General features: G+C 40.1%; 1 pseudogene; it reads left to right on the plus strand.

Moving 5' to 3' along the window:
* The first annotated feature begins 20,290 nt into the window (after nt 1-20,290).
* Nucleotides 20,291-21,164, plus strand: LOC116888885 (annotated as a pseudogene).
* The last annotated feature ends 4,415 nt before the right edge of the window (nt 21,165-25,579 follow it).

Raw genomic sequence — 25,579 nt, forward strand, 5'->3', positions numbered from 1 at the left:
AAGGCTAGTTAAGAGCAATGCTGGGAGAGAAAGGTGTGTGTGACAGATTTTAGCAGAACAGTTTTACAGAGACAGGTGGTAGACAGAGTAAGCTAGACACAAGTGAAAACAGAATGAGTCAGAGAGTGAGGAGACAGAAGATTACAATATATTGCCAAAGTTAGTATGAGGCCAAGCAGAGCAATTTGGTGAAAAGTTGAGAGAAGCCAGATTGAATCAGTCAGCATGGAAGAGTAGCTTATATGAGGCTAGAAACTCCCAAGCCTAGGTGTAGGGATAGGTAGAAAAGAGAAAGAAATGTTTTTGTGTATTTCCTCAGAAATAATAATGACATTGGGAAAAAGTCAATGTTTTAAAACAGGGAAACATACTAATAATAATTATGGTGCCTTATCACACTAATAGTGTCATTGATTTTTCACTAAATTGATGATAAATATCAAAGGAATATCTATGAAATCACAAACAACAGTGGGCTGGTAACAAAGAAGTTTGCTATGAGTGATGCTTTAGCAAACAAACTAATAATTGTAACATTCTCAATTTCAGTATGAGTTAGGCTACCTAATGAAAATAGTAATATATGCTAGAAAAATACATCTACCATGCATACACACACACACACACACACACACACACACACACACACACACACACACACACACACACGGCACAGAGGCATGGGTATAGCCTCTGAAGGTTGATACTATTATCACCCCATAAGAAAAATATGTTCATCAAGAATACCCTTGGCAGGGAATAGAGAGGCAAAGATTAAAACAGACACAAAAGGAACACCCATTCAGAGCCTGCCCCACATGTGGCCCATACATATACAGCCACCCAATTAGACAAGATGGATGAAGCAAAGAAGTGCAGGCAGACAGGAGCCGGATGTAGATCTCTCCTGAGAGACACAGCCAGAATATAGCAAATACAGAGGCGAATGCCAGCAGCAAACCACTGAACCTAGAACAGGACCCCCGTTGAAGGAATCAGAGAAAGAACTGGAAGAGCTTGAAGGGGCTCGAGACCCATATGTACAACAATGCCAAGCAACCAGAGCTTCCAGGGACCAAGCCACTACCTAAAGACTATACATGGACTGACCCTGGACTCTGACCTCATAGGTAGCAATGAATATCCTAGTAAGATCACCAGTGGAAGGGGGAAGCCCTTGGTCCTGCCAAGACTGAACCCCAGTGAACGATTGTTGGGGGAGGGGCGGCAATGGGGGGAGGATGGGGAGGGGAACACCCATAAAGAAGGGGAGTGGGAGGGGTTAGCGGGATGTTGGCCAGGAAAGGGAATAACACTCGAAATGTAAATAAGAAATACTCAAGTTAATTAAAAAAAAAAAAAAAAAAAAAAACACACCCAAGAGGAAAAAAAAAAAAAAAAAAGAAGAGAAAAAAACAAACAAAACAAAAAAAAAAAACAAAAAAAAAAAAAAAAAAAACTAAAATATAGTTATGCTCTTAGCAACATTTACAGAAAAAAATGGGTTAGAAAACAAGATTTTATGTTTTTAGATAATTGCTTACAGTTTCTGCTGCGTTTCTCAGGATTCTTACTAAGAATCTGAGTATTCTGTTTTGTTTTGCTATTTTTTTTTTGGTTGAGACAGGGTTTCTCTGTGTAACCCTGGCTATCCTGGAACTCCCTCTGTAGACCAGGCTGGCCTCAAACATGGAGACCTGCCTGCCGCTGCTTCCAGAGTGCTGGGATGAAAGACATGAGTCACCACTGCCCGGCAGGAATGTAAGTCTTAAAGAAGTCAAGATTCCTGTAACAATGCTTGCATTAAAATGTATTTTTAAAGATTTAAAAAAAAGAAAATATGTTCATTCAAGGTAAATCAATTTGTCTAAGATAATATGAGTACAGGTTGAGTGCACGACTTGATCTCAGACTTACAGGACTCCTAAGAACAAAATTTTGAAAGCATGGTATAATTTGTACTAGTATAGATATAGAAGAAAGGAATTGTCTACATATTCCTAAACCTATTAACCTGCTTGCATTTTCTATGAATGCATCTAGGTAAATACCTACTTACCTACATGCACACACACAGGCACACACAGGCATAACATGACTTTCTTGAATTTGAGAAATATGAACTGTTAAGAGATTTCCTTTGAGTTTGTTTATATAATGGATTATGTTAACAGATTTTCATATGTTGAACCAACTTTGAATCACTGGGATGAAGCCTATTTGGTTGTGGTGAATGATGGTTTTGATGTGTTCCTGTATTCAGCTTGTGAGAATTTTATTGAGTATTTTTTCCTTGATATTCACAAGCAAAATTGGTCTGAAGTCCTCTTTTCTGTTGTGTACCCGTGTGGTTTAGGTATAAACATAATTGTGGCTTCATAGAATCAATAGGGTAGTGTTTCTTCTGCTTTGATTTTATGGAACAGTTTGAGGTTTGTTGGTATTAGTTCTTTGAAGATCTGGTAGAATTCTTCACTAAATCCATCTGGCCCTGGGCCTTTTTTGGCTTGGGGCGGGTGGTTAATGACTTCTATTTCCTTAGAGGATAAGGGCTTGTTTAGACAGTTTGATTTAACTATGGCATGTAGTGTCTGTTTAAAAAATTATCCATTTCATTTAGATTTTCCAGTTTTGTTGAGTATACACTTTGATAGGAGGATCTGATGATTTTTTTGAATTTCCTAAGTTTCCATTTTTATGTCTTCTTTTCATTTCTGATTTTGTTAATTTGGATACTCTCTCTGTGCCCTTTGGTTAGTTTGGCTACGGGTTTATCTACCTTGTTGATTTTCTCAAAGAACCAGCTTTTGGTTTTGTTGATTCTTTGTATTATTTTTTGTTTCTATTTGGTTGATTTCAGTCCTGAGTTTGACTACTTCCTGTGTCTACTCCTTTCGGTATGTTTGCTTCTTTTGTTCTAGAGCTCTCAGGTGTACTGTTAAGGTGCTAGTGTAGAATCTCACTAATTTCTTTACCACTTACTGATATTAACGTACAGATTACCCAGGATACAATCTACAGAACTCAAGAATGTTAACAAGTTAAAGAGGTTGAGTGAAAATGCCTCAATTCCACTTGGGAGGGAGAAGAAAGCAATTATGGGGAGAGGGTACAGAAGGAAGGAGGGACCTGGGTGGGAGAGGGGACAAGGAGGGAAAGGGGAACATGATTGGGTATTGGCAGGGGCAAGGGGGACAGGAGTGAAGCCGTGAGGGCCAGCAGAATGAATGGAAAGAGGCAACCTCAGGAGGTAGGAGGTGGGGGACCCTCTAGAATGTACCAGAGACCTGGGAGGTGAGAGACTCCGACTCAAAGGGAGAGACCTGAAATGAAATGCACAACAGGGGGAGAGGGAACTTGTAGAGTCCACCTCCCTTAGAAAGACAGGGCATCAAGTGGAGGGATGGGGTTGCCATCACATAGTCAAAAATTCTGATCCAGAATTGTTCCTGTCTAAAAGAACTGCAGGGTCAAAAATGGAGAAGAGCTTGAGGAAACGTAGGTCCAGTGACAGACCTAAAGTGGGATCCAGCTTAAGGGGAGGCACCAAGGTCTGATACTATTACTGAGGCTATGGAGTGCTCACAAAAAGGGATTTACCATGACTGCCCTCCAAAAGACCCAACAAGCAGCTAAAAGAGTCAGATGCAGATATGTGCACCCAACCAATGGACAGAAGCTGGTGACACCTGTGGTTGAATTAGGAAAAAGCTTGAAGAAGCTGAGGAGAAAGGCCAGAAGTCTCAACTAACCTGGATCCCAGAGATTGCTCAAACGCTGAGCCACCAACCAGGCAGCATATATATGAGGTCCCCAACACATACACAGCAGAGGAATTTCTGGTCTGGTCTGGTCTGATTGCAGTAAGAGAAGATACACCTAACTCTGGAGAAACTTGAGGCCCCATGGAGTGGGGAGGTCTGGTGGGGAGTGAGGGGGGGGACATCCTTTTTTTTTAAAGATGGAGGCGAGGAGGAATGGGAAGAGGAACAGTCAGAGGGTAGAATGGGAGGCAGATAATGACTGGACTGTAAAAGATTAAATAATAATAATAATAATAATAATTTTTTAAAAGGTCTTAGATGGCACTCGAGCAGCAGGTCCCCTGCGCTCCAGACACTGCCCGGACCTGAAGGGACCCGATCAACAATTCTCTGCACCCAAATCCCGTGGAAGGGAGAGCTAAAACTTCAGAGGGGCAGACACGCCTGGGAAACCAGAAGAGCTACACTCTGCCCACATTTCTGACTCCAGAGGAAAACACCTAACACCATCTGGGACACGGTGCACAGGGGCCCCGGGAAAAGGGGGCCCAGGCCCTACTGGTTGCCACCCTCATGGAGAGCTCAACAGCAGGGCCCAAGAGCAACTTGAGCCACGGGACCACAGGTAAGACCAACTTTTCTGCTCCAAGCGACCTGCATGGTGAACTCAGGACACAGGCCCACAGGAACAGCTGAAGACCTGTAGATAGGAAAAACTACACGCCCGAAAGCAGAACACTCTGTCCCCATAACTGGCTGAAAGAAAACAGGAAAACAGGTCTACAGCACTCCTGACACACAGGCTTATACGACAGTCTAGCCACTGTCGTGAGTAGCAGAACAAAGTAACACTAGAGATAATCTGATGGAGAGAGGCAAACACAGGAACCCAAGCAACAGAAACCAAGACTACATGGCATCATTGGAGCCCAATTCTCCCAACAAAGCAAACACTGAATATACAAACACACCAGAAAATCAAGATCTAGACTTCAAGAAAGACATGAAGAATTCCCTTAGAGAAACGCAGGAAAACATAAACAAACAATTAGAAGCCTATAGAGAGGAATCACAAAAATCCCTGAAAGAATTCCAGGAAAACACAATCAAACAGTTGAAGGAATTAAAAATGGAAATAGAAGCAATAAAGAAAGCACAAAGGGAAACAACCCTGGACATAGAAAACCAAAGGAAGAGACAAGGAGCCGTAAATACAAGCATCACCAACAGAATACAAGAGATAGAAGAGAGAATTTCAGGACCAGAAGATTCCACAGAAAGCATTGACACAACTGTCAAAGATAATGTAAAACAGAAAAAACTACTAGTCCAAAACATACAGGAAATCCAGGACACAATGAGAAGATCAAACCTAAGGATAATAGGTATAGAAGAGAGTGAAGACTCCCAACTCAAAGGACCAGTAAATATCTTCAACAAAATCATAGAAGAAAACTTCCCTAACCTAAAGAAAGAGATAACCATAAACATACAAGAAGCCTACAGAACTCCTAATAGATTGGACCAGAAAATAAACTCCTCCCGTCACATAATAGTCAAAACACCAAATGCACAAAACAAAGAAAGAATATTAAAAGCAGTTAGTGGTTAGGACAAAATGACAACCAACAGATTGGGAAAATATCTTTACCAATATTACAACTGATAGAGGGCTTATATCCAAAATATACAAAGAACTCAAGAAGTTAGACCGCAGGGAGACAAATAGCCCTATTAAAAGATGGGGTTCAGAGCTAAACAAAAAGAATTCACAGCTGAGGAATGCCAAATGCCTGAGAAACACCTAAAGAAATGTTCAACATCTTTAGTCATAAAAATGCAAATCAAAACAACCCTGAGATTTCACCTCACACCAGTGAGAATGGCTAAGATCAAAACTTAGGTGACAGCAAATGCTGGCAAGGATGTGGAGAAAGAGGAACACTCCTCCATTGTTGGTGGGATTGCAGGCTGGTACAACCATTCTGGAAATCAGTCTGGAGGTTCCTCAGAAAATTGGACATTGGGGGTTGGGGATTTACCTCAGTGGTAGAGCGCTTGCCTAGGAAGCGCAAGGCCCTGGGTTCGGTCCCCAGCTCCGAAAAAAAAAACCAAAAAAAAAAAAAAAAAAGAAAATTGGACATTGAACTACCTGATGACCCAGCTATACCTCTCTTGGGCATATACCCAAAAGATGCCCCAACATATAACAAAGACACATGCTCCACTATGTTCATAGCAGCCTTATTTATAATATCCAGAAGCTGGAAATAACCCAGATGCCCTTCAACAGAGGAGTGGATACAGAAAATGTGGTACATCTACACAATGGAATATTACTCAGCTATCAAAAACAATGACTTTATGAAATTCATAGGCCAATGGATGGAGCTGGAAAATATCATCCTGAATGAGGTAACCCAATCACAGAAAAACACACATGGTATGAACTCATTGATAAGTGGCTATTAGCCCAAATGCTTGAATTACCCTAGATGCACAGAACACATGAAACTCAAGAAGGATGATCAAATTGTGAATGCTTCACTCCTTCTTTAAAAGGGGAACTAGAATACCCTTGGGAAGGAATAGGGAGGCAAAGTTTAGAACAGAGGCAAAAGGAACACCCATTCAGAGCCTGCCCCACATGTGGCCCATACATATACAGACACCCAATTAGATAAGATGGATGAAGCAAATAAGTGCAGACTGACAGGAACCAGATGTAGATCTCTCCTAAGAGATACAGCCAGAATACAGCAAATACATAGGCGAATGCCAGCAGGAAACCACTGAAGTGAGAATGGGACCTCCATTGAAGGAATCTTAGAAAGGTCTAAAAGAGTGAAGGGGCTCAAGATCCCATATGAACAACAATGCCAACCAACCAGAGCTTCCAGGACTAAGCCACTACCTAAAGACTATACATGGACTGACCCTGGGCTCCAACCTCATAGGTAGCAATGAATATCCTAGTAAGATCACCAGTGGAAGGGGAATCCCTTGGTCCTACCAAGGCTGGACCCCCAGTGAATGGGATTGTTGTGGGGAGCGCAGTAATGGGGGAGGATTGGGAGGGGAAGACCCATAGAGAAGGGGAGGGGGAGGGTTTAGGCGGATGTTGGCATAGAAACCCGAAAAAGGAATAACATTTGAGCTGTAAATAAGAAATGCCCAATTTAATAAAGATGGGGGGGAATTCAAACACAAAGGAACTAAGTGCTTTAATTCAATTTCCGTAAATTATTTTAAACACAGAAAGAAAGAATAAAGGATATCATATTCCTGAGAAAAACATAGACCCCCAATGTACTTTTATAAAAGTAAGCCTTTTTCATTATACAACCTTAGCCTGAGCTGGAACCCAGGGAAAAGAAACAAATGGGCACACAAAAAATTGCAGTTCTGTTCTACTGCTGGGAAGACACCTCAACTGCAGCAACTCTTACAAAGGGAAACATTTAGTTAGGGCTTGCTTATACTTTCAGAGGTTTAGTACATTATCCTAATAGTAGGGAACGTGGCAGCATACAACAGACACGGTAGCTGAGAGTTCTACATCCAGACCTGAAGGCAGCAGGAAGACACGGAACCTAGCTTGTGCATTTGAAACCCCAAAGCCCACCCCCAAGTGATACACTTCTTTTGATGAGACCACACCTATTCCAAGGTCATTTCTCCTAATTGCTGTCAAGCAGCACCACTCCCTCATAACCAAACATTCAGATATATAAGCACGTGGGGGCATTCCTATTCAAACCACCACATTCACTTCCTGGTCCCCAGAGGCTTGTAGCCATATCATAGTGTAAAAATGCATTCAGTCCAACTTCAAAAATCCCTGTAGTCTATAACAGTCCCAACATGGTTTAAAAGTCCAAAGGCTCTTCAGAGACTTGTGACAATCTCTTAACTGTAACCTGCTATAAAATCAAAATCAAAAAACAGAATATTTACTTCTAACATACACTGGCACAGAATACATATTACCATTCCAAAATGTAGTAAAGGGAACATAGTGAGGAAATACTGGGCCAAATCAAGACCAAAATCCAGTTGGCAAATTCCTCTTCATGTCCATGTCTGATGTCAAAGCTCTCCTCAGATCTTCTCTCTCTCTCTCTCTCTCTCTCTCTCTCTCTCTCTCTCTCTCTCTCTCTCTCTCTCTCTCTCTCTCTCTGGCTTGTTCCACACTTATTTTGCAGCTTTCCTCAGCAGTTATCCTACATCTCTGGCATCTCCAACATCTTGAGGTCTCCAAAGCAATTTAGGCTTCAACATTACAGCATCATAAAATAGCTTCTCTGGGCCACCATGCAGGGACATCCTCACATCCTCAACACATGTCTGACCTCAGTGACTTTCCTTCATCACAGAAGGGAGATTCCACAATCCTTTTCTCCTATCCTCTACTCTAAAGCCAAAACCATGTGGTTGAAGCTGCTTGCTGAGACTTGAACGTGCCCCTCTACCTCAATTAAATCTTCATCAGCTGTCTGTTTTTGACGATTTCCTTCGCTGAGTTAACTTTTCTTTGATTCCTTTTCACAAGTTGGTAGCTTAGCTGTGTGGAGTCTTGCCCTGAAGTCACTACTTCTTTATTCCGTTTAGGATCAGTCTTTTCTTCAAACTTTAACTCCTTGAGTTAATATTAGACTTAGCTCTATTATACTTCCTGGTGCTCCATTTCTCCTCAAACTATACATTTTGTACTTTTCTTTGTTCAGATTACTCCTTTTCATTATAGATTTACATAAGAGCAACCACTAAAAGGCACAAATCTCCTCTGCATCGAGGCACCTAAAGAAATGTTCAACATCCTTAGTCATCAGGGAAATGCAAATCAAAACAACTCTGAGATTCCACTCACGCCAGTCAGAATGGTTAAGATCAAAAACTCAAGTGACAGCAGATGCTGGCAAGGGTGTGGAGAAAGAGAAATGCTCCTCCATTGTTGGTGGGATAGCAAGCTGGGACAACCATTCTGGAAATCAGTTTGGAGGTTCCTCAGAAGATTGGACATTGCACTGCCTGAGGACCCAGGTATATCTCTCTTGGGCATATACCCAAAATATGCCCCAACATATAACAAAGACATATGCTCCACTATGTTCATAGCAGCCTTATTTATAATAGGCAAAAGCTGGAAAGAATCCAGATGTCCTTCAACAGAGGAATGGATACAGAAAATGTGGTATATTTACACAATGGAATACTACACTCTAGCTATTCAAACAATGACTTCATGAAATTCTTAGGCAAATAGATGGAACTAGAAAATATCACCCTGAGTGAGGTAACCCAGTCACAAAAGAACATACATGGTATGCACTCATTGATAAGTGGATATTAGCCCAAAAGCTTGGATTACCCAAGATACAATACACAAACCACATAATGCTCAAGAAGAAAGAAAACCAAAGTGAATGCTTCAGTCCTTCTTAGAAGGGGAAACAAAATACTCCAGGGAGGAAATACAGAGACAAAATGTGAAGCAGGGACTAAAGGAAAGGCCATCCAGAGTCTAACCCACCTGGGGATCCATCCCATATACAGACACTAAACACAGTCACTAATGCAGATGCCAAGAAATGCATGCTGAGAGGAACCTGATATAGCTGTCACCCAAGAGACTCTGCCAGTGCCTGACAAATACAGAGGCAAATGCTCACAGCCAACCATAGAACTGAGAATGGAGTCCCCAGTGGAGGAGTTAGAGAAAGGACTGAAGGAATCGACGGGGTTTGCAACTCCATAAGAACAACAATATCAACCTACCAGACCTCTCAGAGCTCCCAGAGACTAAATCACCAAGAAAGAGTACACAGTGGGGGAATCCATGGCTCCAGCTGAATATGTAGCGGAGGATGGTCTTGTTGGGCATCAATGGGAGGATAGGCCCTTAGTCCTGTGAAGGCTAGATGCCCCAGTATAGGGAATGCCAGGGTGGGAAGGAGGGAGGGAGGGAGGGGTGGGTGGAGGAGCACCTTCATACAACCAGGGGGAGGAGGATGGCATAGGGGTTTTGTGGAGGGGAAACTGGGAAAGGGAATAACATTTGAAATGTAAATAAAGAAAATATCCAATTAAAAAATTCTTTTGCCAATGGCATTAATCCCAAACTCTTCAATTTAGCCTCAGGCTATTTTTTTTTTTGGACAGGGAAGAAAGCAGCCAAATTCTTCACCAAAATAATGCAATTTTAGACCTCTTTTTAATAGTCTTTTCCTCTCAAATCTTTTGAGCTGGGCCACCACAATCTACATTGTTTTTAGCCCCACAGACTTTCCTGCTCCTATTAGTATGGCCCATTAAGCCCTACTTAAAGCTTCAACAGTTTTCCTAATCCAAAGCCCCAAATTTCAAATTCTACCAAAAAGCAGCATGATCAGGCCTGTCAAAGCAATATCCTGTTCATCTCTGTGGTACCAACTTCTGACTTAGTCATTGTTTTATTTCTCTGAAGAGATACCAAGACCATGGCAACTCTTATAAAGAAAAGCATTTGATTGTGACTGGCTTACGGTTTCAGAGATTCAGTCCGTTAGCCTCATGGCAGGTAGACATGGTGGCTGTCTACATCTGGATCTGAAGGTAGCAGGGAAAGAAAACACTGGTACTACCTTGACCATTTGAAACCACAAATCCCATCCCCGGTGACACATTTCCTCCAACAAGGTCATACATGTTAAGCCCTGTCAAATATCACCACCTCCTAATGACCAAGCATTTAAATATATGAGTCAGTGGTAACCAACATATTCAAACCAATGTAACATCTATGTAACATTTTATATATATATATATATATATATATATATATATATATATATATATATATATGTGAGAGAGGAGGGAGAGAAATCATTGTGTTACCCTTATAAAGGTGCCACAACTACTGAAGTTAAAAGGAGTTAAACAATTTGCTTTAGGTCATAGAGCTCTGAGAGCTAAGGTGGCAGGGTTGGAGTTACACTCAAGTATTCTCCTGCTGACTTCAATTCTTTTTAGATAATTGTACTTAACTTGCACATTCTCTTTACAGAGGTAGAACAAAGTTTAAAAAAAACAACTTCTGAATTTAAAACTCCAAGTACTTTTTCCCAAACAGATATAGAAATGATTATTTCAGGAAGGTAAATTACTATATATCCAAAGACATTAAGCTCCCTATTATTTTTACATTTACGTCACTTCTTAGAAAGTGGCTATAGCTAGCAAACACTTACAATAAAGATGATAAAGTTCAATTAATAGGTTCAAATAAAAATACAGGTGCAGTTGAAGATAGAGGAAAATATAATTTACTCTTTCACAAATCATTAATGAGTTCTACGGAGGTGTTTTTATATACTAGTACAGAGGTAAAGAGGATCACATTTTAGGTGTTACTCTAAGAAGACAGACATAGGGGAGTAGCTCAATTTGAAGCATGTTTGGTTAGCAAGCAGTAGGTCCTGGGTCCAATCCCCAGCACTATATAAAACTGGCTATGGTGATACAAACCAATACTCTAACTAGGAGGAACAAACAAGATGATCAGAACTTTATATTTCTTCCTGTACTACCCCAGGGAGGAGATCAAATCCAGGGCCTAGAGACTCTTGAAGAAAACAGACATGTCTTTTAAATCCCTTGAGGGTAGCAAGAATCATTCCAAGATGGAATATTATAACATTGGAGGCTTGAAAACAACTTAAATATTTCCTAACTTTTGACAACAGATAGTAGAAGAAAAAGGGGGAAGAAAAGGAAGAGGAGGAGGAGGCTACTCTTCCTTTTACCTCATCTTTTTTGAGGATTTGGAATTATATGAAAAAACAAAGATCTTCAAGTATGCTAAAGAAGTCAGGTATGGAAACAAACAACAAATGAAAATTAAATATCACCAAATAAAGGAAACAAAGATTACTTTCTCTTGTAAAGGAACATTTACCAAACAATTCAAGAAAGACATCTGACTGAGGCCTTAGATTTAACAAGCTTATTTATTGCTTTAAGTTCTTCTTTTATAAATATTTTAATTTGGTGGCACCAAAATCAAGTCATCAAGTGAGAATTTCCAGTCTAGCATGCTGTAACAAAGGTGTTGAATAATATACTGAACAGAGATGTCATGTTTCATGTGCTAAGAAATCATGGCTTAAGGAGAGTTGTTTAAAAGAGCTTGCCTGCATCCTAATTGTATTGCTTGTTGGGACATGTTGCACATTAACAATAGTTTTTGCATTTTTCTTGTCAGGCCAAAAACAGATTATGGTCGATGATATTGAAAAACATTGGCAGTTATTTTTTTCTTTTTATTGGTTCTGCTTCCTCCTATCACAAGAAGCAACATGTAATCCTCACTCTTTGACCCCTTGAACTTTTATAGAACAACTGTTCCAATAATGAACCTTATCAGCCTTGTAAAGTGATAGGTGGGATAACAAACAGCTCTGTCAATAAAATACAAAAAAAAGAAAAAACAAAAAACTGAGCAATTATTTTGAGGAATGGGGATAATAAAATGGATGGGAGACATGATCATAAAAAACAAAAGGAATCAAGTGGCAGTAGGTTAGTGCTCAGGAGTAAGGGATTGACAACGAGAAGGGGGAGACTGAAAGAAGTAGGAATGTCTGTATTATGAAGTGTTCAGATACATTCCATTTATTTTCTAGAGAGGAACTGATGGTAGGGGTAATAACAATGGGAAAATCATAAAGATTATAGACAACAGGCAACACTAGAAGGAAATATCTATTAGCTATCTACTAAGTACATAGCAAACTGCATCAATGTATTCAACTTTCAAAATACTGGCATTACACTGAACAACCTGAGGATAGACCCTACTAGTGATGAACAACTTCTCTCCAGAGGCCATGGGATGGAATACAATCCACAAGATGGAAAAGAAGCAGAGAGACACCCTGAGACCACAGGACAGACTGCCACTTCTGCACATCTCTGCCCACATCCCTGGTCCAAGGGGAAACTGCACACTGCCTCTGGACACAGGAATATAGGAACAGTCAGTTTGCTGATACCTGCCGTGCTAGTCTGCACCCAGGATGGAACTGAACTGGCCAAACAACTTCCTGAACCCAAATCCTATGGGGGAGAGAGCTGGAACCTCAGAAGTGTGGATACTCCTGAGAAGCGAGAGGACACTTCCTCTGCCCACATTCCAGACCCAAGAGAGAAACACCTAGTGCCAATTGTGCCCCTGGGTGCAAGGACCTAGGAGCAATCAAAGGCAGGACCCTTCTGATCCCTGCCCATGCCTAGAGTTGGAAGACCATTTCCAGGAGTGCCTACACACCTGAGAGCAGAGGTAAAAACCACTTTTCTACTACCAAGTGACCTGCTTGGTGGATTCAGGACACACAGAGGCAGAAGTCCTCTGGGTCAGAGCACTTCCTGTTCCTGGCTCTGCCCGGAAGTGAACTGATACCATCCCACAGTTCCCTGCACCCAAATCCCATGGGGAAGAGAGCTGAACACCCAGAAGTGCAGACATTGTGAGACCACAGGACAGACTGTCACTTCTGCACACCTCTGCCCACATCTCTGGAACAAGGGGAAAATGCACAGTGCCTCTAGACAAAGGAATATAGGAATAGTCATCTGCCAGTACCTGCAGTTCTGGTCTGTGCCCAGGATGGAACTGAACTGGCCAAAGAGCTCCCTGAACCTAAATCCCATGGGGGAGAGAGCTGGACCCTCAAAAGTATGGACAATCCTGAGACGTCAGAAGAGACTACCCCCTGCCCACATTCCAGACCCAAGAGGGAATCGCCTAGTGCCAACTGTGTCCCCTGAGTGCAAGGCAAGGACCTAGGAGCAATCAGGGGCAGGACCTTTCTAATTCCTGCCGGTGCCTACAGTTGAAAGACAGTCACCAGGTGCGCCTACACACCTGAAATCAGAGCACCTGTTCTCAGAAAAGGCTGAAAGAAAACAGGAAAACAATTCTACAGCAGTGCTGACACAGAAGCCTACAGGGGGGTCAAGTCACTCTCAGAAACAGCAAGACAAGCAAACACTAGATACAATGGCTAGAGGCAAGCACAGGAACCTAAGGAACAGAAACCAAGATTACTTGGCAACATCAGAGCCCAGTTCTCCCACCAAAAAAAAAAAAATACTGGGTAAACAAACACACCGGAAAAGCAAGATTTAGATTTAAAATCACATTTCATGATAATGATGGAGGACTTTAAGAAGGACATAAAGAACTCCCTTAAACAAATGCAGGAAAAAAAACAAGTAAACAAATAGAAGCCCTTAGAGAGGAAACACAAAAATCCCTGAAAGAACTACAGGAAAACACAAACCAAACAGATGAAGGAACTGAACAAAATCTTTCAGGATTTAAAAATGGAAATAGAAACAAAGAAGAAAGCACAAAGGGAGACAACAATGAATATAGAAAACCAACGTAAGAGACAAGGATTCGTAAATACAAGCATTACCAACAGAGTACAAGAGATAGAAGAGAGAATCTCAGGGGCAGAAGATACCATAGAAAACATCAACACAACTGTCAAAGATAATGTAAAACACAAAAAGTTCCTAGCCCAAAACATACAGGAAATCCAGGACACAATGAGAAGATAAACCTAAGGATAATAGGTATAGAAGAAAGTGAAGACTCCCAAGTTAAAGGGCCAGTAAATAGATTCAACAAAATTATAGAAGAAAACTTCCCTAACCTAAAGAAAGTGGTGCCCATAAACATACAAGAAGACTACAGAACTCCAAATAGATTGGACCAGAAGAGAAATTCCTCCCAACATATAATAGTTAAAACACCAAATGTACAAAACAAAGAAAGAATATTAAAAGCAGTAAGGGAAAAAGATCAAGTGACATATAAAGGCAGTCCTATAAGAACTACACCAGACTTCTAACCAGAGACTATGAAAGCCAGAAGATCATGGACAGATGTCATACAGACCCTAAGAGAACACAAATGCCAGCCCAGCAAAACTCGCAATTAACATAGATGGAGAAATCAAGATATTCCATGACAAAACCAAATTTACACAATATCTTTCTACAAATCCAGCCCTACAAAGGATAATGGATGGAAAACTCCAACACAAGGAGAGAAACGACACTGTTACAGAAAGCATGAGTATAATGTCCTTGCAATGAAATGAAAAGAGAGACACACAAACATAATTCCACCTCTAACAATGAAAATAACAGGAAAGAACAATCACTATTCTTTAATATCTCTCAACATCAACGGACTCAATTTCCCAATAAAAAGACATAGACTAACAGATTGGATACATAAAGAGGACCCAGCATTTTGCTGCATTCAGGAAACACACCTCAGCTACAAAGACAGACACTACCTCAGAGTAAATGGTTGGAAAACAACTTTCCAAGCAAATGGCCCAAAGAAACAAGCTGGAGTCCCATTCTAATATCAAATAAAATTGACTTTCAACCAAAAGTCATTAAAAAAGATAAGGATTCATCAAAGGAAAAATCCACCAAGTTGAACTCTCAATACTAAATATCTATGCTTCAAATACAAGGTTACCTACATTTATAAAAGAAACCTTACTAAAGCTCAAAGCACACATTGCACCTCACACAACAATAGTAGGAGATTTCAACACCCCACTCTCATCAATGGACAGGTCATGGAAACAGAAAGTAAACAGAGACATAGAGAAACTAAAAGAACTTATGAAACAAATGGATTTAACAGATATTTATAAAGCATTCTATACTAAAATAAGAAGGATATACCTTCTTATCAGCACCTCATAGAACCTTATCCAAAACTGACCAAATAATTGGTCCCAAAACGAGCCACAACAGATGCAGGAAAGATGAAATAATCATGCATCCTATCAGATCTACATGGACTAAGACTGGTTTCAATAACAACAATAAGAACAGAAAACCCACATATACATGGAAGTTGAACAACACTCTACTCAATGACAACTTAGGGAAGGAAGAAATAAAGAAATTAAAGACTTCTTAGAATTTAAAGAAAATGAAGATACGACATACCCAAACTTATGGGACACAATGAAAGCTGTGCTAAGAGGAAAACTCATAGCTCTGAGTGACTGCAGAAAGAAACAGGAGAGAGCATATGTCAGCAGCTTCATCACACCCACACCTAAAAGCTCTAAAACAAAAAGTAATAAATAAGTCCCAAGAGGGTAGAAAGGCAAAATAATCAAACTTAGGGTCTGAAAACTACCAAGTAGAAATGAAAAAGGAATATATAAAGCATCAACAAAAACCAGGAGCTGGTTCTTGAGAAAGTCAACAAGATAGATGAACCTTTAGCCAGACTAACAAGAAGTCACAGAGAGTGTATCCAAATTAACAAAATCAGAAATGAAAAGCGAGACATAACAATAGAATCTGAGGAAATAAAAAAAATCATCAGATCCTACTACAAAAGCCTATATTCAACAAAACTGGAAAATCTGGAGGAAATGGACAATTTTCTGGACAGTTACCAGGTACCAAAGTTAAATCAAGAACAAATAAACCATCTAAACAACCCCATAACTCCTAAAGAAATAGAAGCAGTTATTAAAACTCTCCCAACACAAAAAAGAGCCGAGGACCAGATGGGATTAGTGCAGAATTCTATCAGATCTTCATAGAAGACCTTATATCAATACTGTCCAAACTATTCCACAAAATAGAAACAGACAAAGCAGTACCAAATTCCATCAATGAAGCCACAATTACTCTTATACCTTAACCACACAAAGACCCAACAAAGAAAGAAAACTTCAGATCAATTTCCCTTATGAATATCAACGCAAAAATACTCAATAAATTCTTGCAAACTGAACTCAAGAATACATAAAAATGATCATCCATCATGATCAAGTAAGCTTCATCCCAGGGATGCAGGGATGGTTTAATAGACTGAAATCCATCAACATAATCCACTATATAAACAAACTCAAGAAAAAAAAACACATAATTATCTCATTTGATGCTGAGAAAGCATTTGACAAAATTCAACACCCCTATGTGATAAACATCTTGGAAAGATCAGGAATTCAAGGCCCATACCTAAACATAGTAAAAGCAATATACAGAAAAAAGTAGCTAACATCAAAGTAAATGGAGAGAAACTTGAAGCAATCCCACTAAAATCAGGGACTAGACAAGGCTGCCCACTCTCTCCCTACTTATTCAATATAGTTCTCGAAGTCCTAGCCAGAGCAATCAGTCAACAAAAGGAGGTCAAAGGGATACAAATTGGAAGGGAAGAGGTCAAAATATCACTATTTGCAGATGATATGATAGTATACTTAAGTAACCCCAAAAGTTCCACCAGAGAACTGATAAACAACTTCAGCAAAGTGTCCATCTCAAGATGGAAAGATCTCCCATGCTCATGGACTGGCAGGATTAATGTAGTAAAAATGGCCTTTTCCCCAAAAGCAATCTACAGATTAAATGTAATCCCCATCAAATTCCTACTCAATTCTTTATAGAGATAGGAAGAGCAATTTACAAATTCATTCCCAATAACAAAAAACCCAGGATAGCAAAAACTATACTCAACAATAAAAGCACTTCTGGGGGAATCACCATCCCTGACTTCAAGCAATATTACAGAGCAATAATCATAAAAACTGTATGGTATTGGAACAAAGACTTGCAGACAGATCAATGGAACAGAATTGAAGACCCAGAAATGAACCCACACCCTATGGTCACTTGATCTTTTGACAAAGGAGCTAAAAACCGCAATGGAAGAAAGATAGCATTTTCAACAAATGGTGCTGGTTCAACAGGAGGTCAGCATGAAGAATGCAATTCCATCAAATTCTTATCACCATGTGCAAGCTTAAAACTAATGGATCAAGGACCTCCACATCATACCAGATACACTCAAACAATAGAAGAAAAAGTGCAGAAGAGTCTCAAACATATGGGCGCTGGGGAAAATTTCCTGAACAAAACACCAATTGCTTATCCTCTAAGATCAAGAATCGACAAATGGAACCTCATAAAATTGCAAAGCTTCTGTAAGGCACCGGAAACTGTCATTAGGACAAAAGGGCAACCAGCAGATTGGGAAAAGATCTTTACCAATCCTATATCTGATAGAGGGCTAATATCCAAAGTATACAAAGAACTCAAAAAGGTAGACTCCAGAGAGCCAAATAACCCTATTAAAAATGGGGTACATAGCTAAACAAAACATTCTCAGCTGAGGAATATCGAATGGCCAAAAACCACCTAAAGAAATGTTCAACATCCTTCATCATCAGGGAAATGCAATTCAAAACAACCCTGAGATTCCACCTCACACTAGTCAGAATGGCTAAGATAAAAATCTCAGGTGACAGCAAATGCTGGCGAGGATGTGGAGAAAGAGGAACACTCTTCCATTGTTGGTGGGATTGCAAACTGGTACAACCACTCTGGAAATCAGTCTGGAGGTTCCCCCAAAAATTAGACATTCCACTGCCTGAGGACCCAGCTATATCTCTCCTGGGCATACACCCAAAACTCCAAAATGTAACATGCTCTACTATGCTCATAGCAGCCCTATTTATAATAACCAGAAGCTGGAAAGAACCCAGATGCCCTTCAACAGAGGAATGGATTAAAAAAAATGTGGTACATCTCCACAATGGAGTACTACTCAGCTATCAAAAACAATGACTTTATGAAATTCATAGGCAAATGGAATCAAGTAGAAAATATCATCCTGAGTGAGATAATGCATTATAGAAAAATACATTTGGTATGTACTCATTGGTAAGTGGATATTAGCCCAAAAGTTCGAATTACCCAATGTGCAATCCACAGACCACAGGAAGCTCAAGAAGGATGACCAAAATGGGGATGCTCCCCCTCCTTCTTAAAAGGGTGGAAAATATCCATAGGAGGGGATATGGAAGCAAAGTTTAGAGCAGCCACTGAAGGAACTGCCATTCAGAGCTGGCCCCACATGTGGCCCATATATATTACCAAAATTAGGTAAGTTTGATAAAGCTAAAAAGTGCATGCTGAAAGGGACTGGATATAGATCTCTCCTGAGAGACACATCCAGAGCATGTCCAATACAGAGGTCAATGCTAGCAGCAAACCACTGAAATGAGAACTGGACCCCCTTTGTGGGAATTAGAGGAGGGTTTGAAAGAACCGAAGGAGCTTGCAACCCCATAAAAACAACAATGCCAACCAACCAGAGCTTACAGGGACTAAACCACTACCAAAAGACTATACATGGACTGACCCAGGGCTCCAACTGCATATGTAGCAGAAAATAGTCTTGTTGGGGCACCAGTGGAAGGGGAAGCCCTTGATCCTGCCAAGGTTGGACCCCCAGTGCAGGGGAATGTTGGCGCAGTAAAGGGGTTGGATGGGGGTGGGGAGGGGCATAGGGGGGTTATGGACAGGAAACTGGGAAAGGTAATAACATTTGAAATGTAAGTAAAAAAAAATCTAATAATAAAAAAGAAAAAAAGAAAAGAAGCAGAATAACGAATAACGGTGCAGCTCTACCATTATCCGTTTACCTAACTCTCAGTGATGACCAATGCTATTACCAGAAATATATAGTCACATCTGTAGACAACAACCATCCTTTGATAAGATAACATTGGGGATTCTACAAAACTTACAGCATAATAATGCTAAACCAGTAGAAAGCAAATCAGCATTAGGAAATTTTTGTCTGTCTTCTCTCTCTCTCTCTCTCTCTCTCTCTCTCTCTCTCTCTCTCTCTCTCTCTCTCTGAGTTAATTCATTTCAATTTTATGTGTATGAGTGTTTTTTGCTTGCATGTGTGTATATGTGCTACATGTATGCCTGGAAGAGGTCATTAATTCCCTAATACTTTCGAATCACAGAGAAGCTATAGGAAGCAATGTAGATGCTGGGAACTAAGCTTGTGCTCTCTGTGGAGCAGCAAGTGCTGTTAACAACTGAGTGTCTTTCCAATCCTTTTTCTTTTGAGTTATAAGATCAATGGCTTTAGTAGATCAGGTCAGAATAAATGAGTAGAAGTATACTCTGATGGAGTTTGAAAGTCATAGAATTTTTTTTACAGAGGACAAATAAAATTTCCTTTTCTACCAAATTACCTATTTAAATGCTTAGGAATTAGTAAATATGTGGTCTACATTATCTATTTAATCCATAGAAAAGTTTTTGAAGGTATAATCATCCAAGTTTCAGAATGAAGAACAAATTCTGAAAGTGAATTTCTTTTTCTTTTTTTTCTTTTCTTTTTTTTTTTTCGGAGCTGGGGACCGAACCCAGGGCCTTGAGCTTGTTTGGCAAGCGCTCGACCACTGAGCTAAATCCCCAATCCTGAGAAGTGAATTTCTTATTTGAGGTCACCTTTGGATCAAGGAAGACAATTCTAGATACATCCTTCTTTCTCTTACAAGTGTAACAACTTTAAATCTAGACTTAAAATTTAAGTAGAAATGGGAATCCTTTCCGCGCTACCTGGGAACCGGTCCATATGGTGTTCATCTTGGTTCCCATCGTAACTTAAAAGGGAAACTTACACAATGTCTGGAGCCCTTGACGTCCTTCAGATGAAGGAGGAGGATGTTCTCAAATTCCTTGCTACGGGAACCCACTTAGGTGACACCAACCTTGAGTTTCAGATGGAGCGGTACATCTGCAAAAGGAAAAAAATGACTGTATCTATACCATGAATCTGAAGAGGACCTGGGGGAAGCTGTTGCTCGAAGCTTGTGCTATTGTTGCCACTGAGAACCCTGCTGACGTTAGCATCATTTCTTCCGGAAACGCTGGCCCCGAGCTGTACTGAAGTTCACTGCTGCCACAGGAGCCACTCCAATTGCTGGCCACTTCATACCTGGGACCTTCACTAACCAGTTCCAAGCAGCCTTCAGGGAGCCACAGCTTCTAGTGGTTAACTAAGGGCCCTCATAAAAGGCCTCTTATGTCAACCACCCACCACCATTGTTCTGTGTGATGCAGAGATTCTCCCCTGCACTCGTGGACATCGCTATCCCATGCAACAAGGGAGCTCAGTCAGTGGGTCTGATGTGGTAGATGCTGGCCCAGGGAGTACTTTGCATGCAAAGTACTATCTTCGGTGAGCATCCATGGGTCGTTATGCCTGATCTTTACTTATACAGAGACCCAGAGGAAATTTTGAAGGAGGAGCAGGCTGCTGCTGAGAAGGCTATGACTAAGGAGGAATTCCGGGATGAGTAGACCTCACCAGCATCTGAGTTCACTCCTGCTCAGCCTGAGGTGGCCGACTGGTCTGAGGGTGTACAGGTGCCCTCTGTGCCCACCCAGCAGTTCTCCACGGAGGACTGGAGTGTGCAGTCATCCACTAAGGACTGGCCAGCAGCTCCCATAGTGCAGGCCACTGAGTGGGTTGGAGCCACCACTGAGTGGACCTGAACTGCTCTGCATTCACCTGAGCAAAGGGAAAAAAAGGTGGAAGGAAAATAAAGTTCCTAAAAGCTAAAAAAAAAAAATACAATAAATTAAAAAAAGTAGGAAGATTACTCTTCATGTCAAGGAGAGAGAGAGAGAGAGAGAGAGAGAGAGTGGTAAAGAAAAATATACCTTAGAACCATAGTTGGGGGAGTAGACTTTTAAATTATCCTCTTATCCATTTTGCTGGAACCTTGATGTGTTTTTTTTTTTTTCAATTCTTTGGACTTGTTGCTCTATGTCTGAAATGGCCTTGTAGCCAACAGTCCTTTCTTCTCACTCCTTGTGAAGTCTAAGTTCTCCATTCATTTGGAGATGTCGTCTCTGAAATTTTCAATCACATCTACAAAAGTCAGGCAGATGCAGGTATCACACATATATTCCCAGAAGGAATATTTTCCTTTTCTTTTTTGAGGCAGGGTTTCCTTATGTAATCCAGTCTGGACTGGAAATCACAAGCCTTCTTTTCAGCCTCCTAAGTGGTAAGGTAACACGTGGATTATTATACCCAATACTAAGGAACATTTTCCTTCTTTTATTACACGTGTGTGTGTGTGTGTGTGTGTGTGTGTGTGTGTGTGTGTGCATGTGTGATTACTCTGTCCTCCCACCCATTCTCATCTCCCTCCCATTCCTATCAACCTCCCACTCCTCCTACCAGCCCTTTCCCCACTTCCTAGATCTATCAGCTGTGGCACTTACACAAAGCTCAGAGAACAATTACATAGTTCATTCTCTGCTTAGACCATGTGAGTCTCAATGATGAAACTCAGATCATCAGGGTTCGGAGTAAATACTTTTACCCATCTTGGTAGCACCAAGAAGAAATTTTATAGATTAAGTGCTTTGTCAAAAACTCTCTCCCTAAAAAGGTTTTGGAGAGGCAAAGTAACCAAATGAAAACCCCAATCGGTTCTACTTACCACTGCTGAACTATTTTCTACTGGTACATTTATGGAGAAGGTGAGTCAGTCAGTGCCTTGAACTCCTAAACATATATGTTCCAAACACCAGTATGTTCAATTGCATAAAAAAATTACTAGATTTAAAGATACACATCGACACCAACACAATAATAGTAGGGATTTTAATACCCCACTTTTCCTAATGGTCACTACTACTACCTACTGGTGATCGTACTAGATTCCAATGGGGAGTATCAATCCAATGTTCCCTTAGATGTCCCTGATTAAATTAAATGGATCATAGAATAGAGCCAAAAGTCATAGATTTGGGGAAGGAACTGGTAAAGGTGAGGAGGGTATGATAGGAAAAGAGGTAAAAGAGAGGATGTAAGGAGACAGTAATCAGAATGTATCACTCATATATATTTATATGTTATATATGTTTATGTTAATGTATAATTTTCAAAGACAGAAACATAATAAAACCTCTTGATAAGATAATAAGAAGCAATATATCAAATATCGAAGAACCAAAACCCTACTGGTCAACAAGAGCTATGTAAGTGTGGGTAGTAAACCACTGATCATCAAGATCAAGGGCCAAGCAAGCAACATGACAAACTTCTAGACATGATGGAAGGAGGCTAGAAACAACTTTATCAATCTGATGAGTTATGTGAATATTTCTCTCATATCCAGATGAGTTCAGAGACCAATTCTACCATATATGAAAAAATCTAAAGCCCATCCTTTCTAAACTATTTTCTAAGATACAGAAGGAGCATTTCAAAACCACAATAGAAAACCACAACTGATCAAAATGCAGAGTTGCAGAGCCCATACATCTCAATAAAACTTCTTCACTAAAGTTTCAGAGAACATTACAGGAAAGAGAGAGACGAACCATTGTCAGAATCAGAGGATCAAAGAATTCACTGTGAGAGTGCCTGACTTCTAGCAATGTCAGAAACTACAGACTCACTAGCATGAGGGCCTAAGCATGACCTGAACAAGGAGGACACCAGTAGACATGCAAATGCTGGCAGGAGAAACCTCAGGAAACCTCAGTTCTACACAAGTAACTACAGATACCTAAGGAATGCTGAGAGCAGAAGAAAGTGTTCCCCAGGGAAGAGCACACAAATAGTTATGCAATGCCAAATAGTCAGCCCTAAAAACATATATATACAAGTAACATTATATAGAATGAACAGATTTATGTACTTAAGAATGCACACACAGACACACATACACACAAACACACATGAACACACATGTATAGCAACAATTGATAAAAAAGAGGTCATGAATTTGAAAGAAAGTGAAGAGATATATGAGAGGATTTAGAGGGATAAAAAGGAAGGAGAAATGATATGATTATATTAAAATCTCAAAAGAAAAAATTTAAATAATAATAAATAAAAGTAATTTTAAAAGAAAACTATAGAATAACACAAAATCGCTTTCATTTTATCTCAATACAGAAATCATTTGAGGAATTTCCTAATGAAAAATAAATTACCATGATCTGATCTGTGTAATTTATATATGTATACATTTTGTATATTTATAAATTTTATATATGTATATATCTTGCTATGCTCCATAAAATGTCCAGTATTATGTGTAAATCAAAATGAAAATGAATATACTTATCTGTAGTCTTTTTAATTTTAAAACATTTAATAATTTGTTACTATTTAGCATTCCACTCTTTATATTTTTATTTTTATTTATTCTTTAAACATGTCCTTCATGTATACACTATATCTTGATCATATCCACCCCACACTCTCTCCCCATCCAATGACCTCCATCATACCTTCTCCTTAACCCCATGACCTCCATTTTAATTTTTAACCCATTGATTCCAATTAGTGCTGTCTATATGTGCATTTGCATGTGTCTGCAGTCATCCACTGGTCCATAAAGAAACCCCAGTGTCCACATTCCTAAGGAAAGGTGACTCTCTTTTCCTTGTGAGCCAAAACTGCCCAAAATAGCTTCTTAGCCAGAGATGGAGCCTTATGAACCCCTCTCTGATCCCCACTGATGTTTTTAACTAGCTTGATATTGTACAGATCTTTGTGTAGGTCAACTCATATGCCAGGAATTCGTGTGTGCAACAGCTATGTCATGCTCATAGGACAGCATTTTGTGTAACTCCTCATCTTCTTCTTTCTGCTTCTTTTCTACAATGTTCCCTGTGTCTAGAGAGGCTGGTGACTAATGCAAATACCTCATCTACTTAGCTAAGCACACACAGTCACTTGTTTCCACTTTTGTGAATAATAACACATCTATATTCAACCACATGTAACAATTTGTTTTTATTAATTGTTTTTTTACAACCAAATGTTTGCCCTCCTGTTATCCTCTCTGGTACTTCCCCACCATATCCTGAGAATTTCCCCACCCCGGAGGGCATCAAGTCTATGCGGATTAAGGCACGTCCCCTTCTGAAGCCAGACAAGGTAGCCCTCTGCTACATGTGTCAGGGGCCTCAGACTAGCCTGAGTGTGTTGCCTGGTTGGTAGCTCAGTCTCTGGGAGCTTCCAGGGTTCTGGATTAGTTAACACTGTTGTTCTTTCTGTGGGGTGACCGTCTCCTTTAGCTCCTTCAGTCCTTCCCCTAACACTTCCATTGGAGGGTGGATATTTTGTGGAATTATCATCATCATCATCATCATCATCATCATCATCATCATCATCATCATCATCATCATCTATTCCAGAAATACTCTGAGATATGAAGTAGGTTTCCAGGCTGTCATTTTTATAAATCTTTTTAAAATTTACTTAAACCAATAATTTTGTTCTATCTTCATTCATAATTTCATACATAATCCTTTACTTTAAAATATTATTTTCAGGATAAATTCATGAAAACACAATTTATTGTAAGTACAAATCCAATGTGAAGATTGAAGGCTTCAAGATGGCTAGACTAATCATAAAAATTCACTGAAATGTATAGACTTGGGATCTAGATAGTAACATTGTGTGATGTTATTTATTTGGAAATTCTTAACAATAAAGATTTAATAAATTTTATAATTTATTTTTAGTGTTTTAATTAAAAATATATTCTTATATATAAACACTTTCCATTACTTAACCCATTATTTTTATCTATCCATGTGTCCTCTTTTTAAATTTACAATTTGAAATATGTAGAGGGCCGCAATAACATTCGCCACCGCTAGATGGCGCTGGCTTCCACTGCGCCCCACGTGGAAGGCCAGGATAGCCTCCGCCATTACAAGATGGCGCCAGCCTTCGCCGCGCCAGCCGACCCCCTTTCAGGAAGTTAACTGTGCGCATGTGCAAGAGTGCCTTCGTGCCAGGTCTTTGCCCACTCCGGGGCGTGCCTGATGAGATCATGGGTAAACAACCAATCAGGTGTGGATGCGCCGTGCTAGGGTGTTTATAAGCGCACCATGTTGGCGCGCCGAGGCTTCCTCTTTTAAGATTA

The sequence above is a fragment of the Rattus rattus genome, chromosome X (genome assembly GCF_011064425.1).
Source record: "Rattus rattus isolate New Zealand chromosome X, Rrattus_CSIRO_v1, whole genome shotgun sequence".
Lineage (NCBI taxonomy): Eukaryota > Metazoa > Chordata > Mammalia > Rodentia > Muridae > Rattus > Rattus rattus.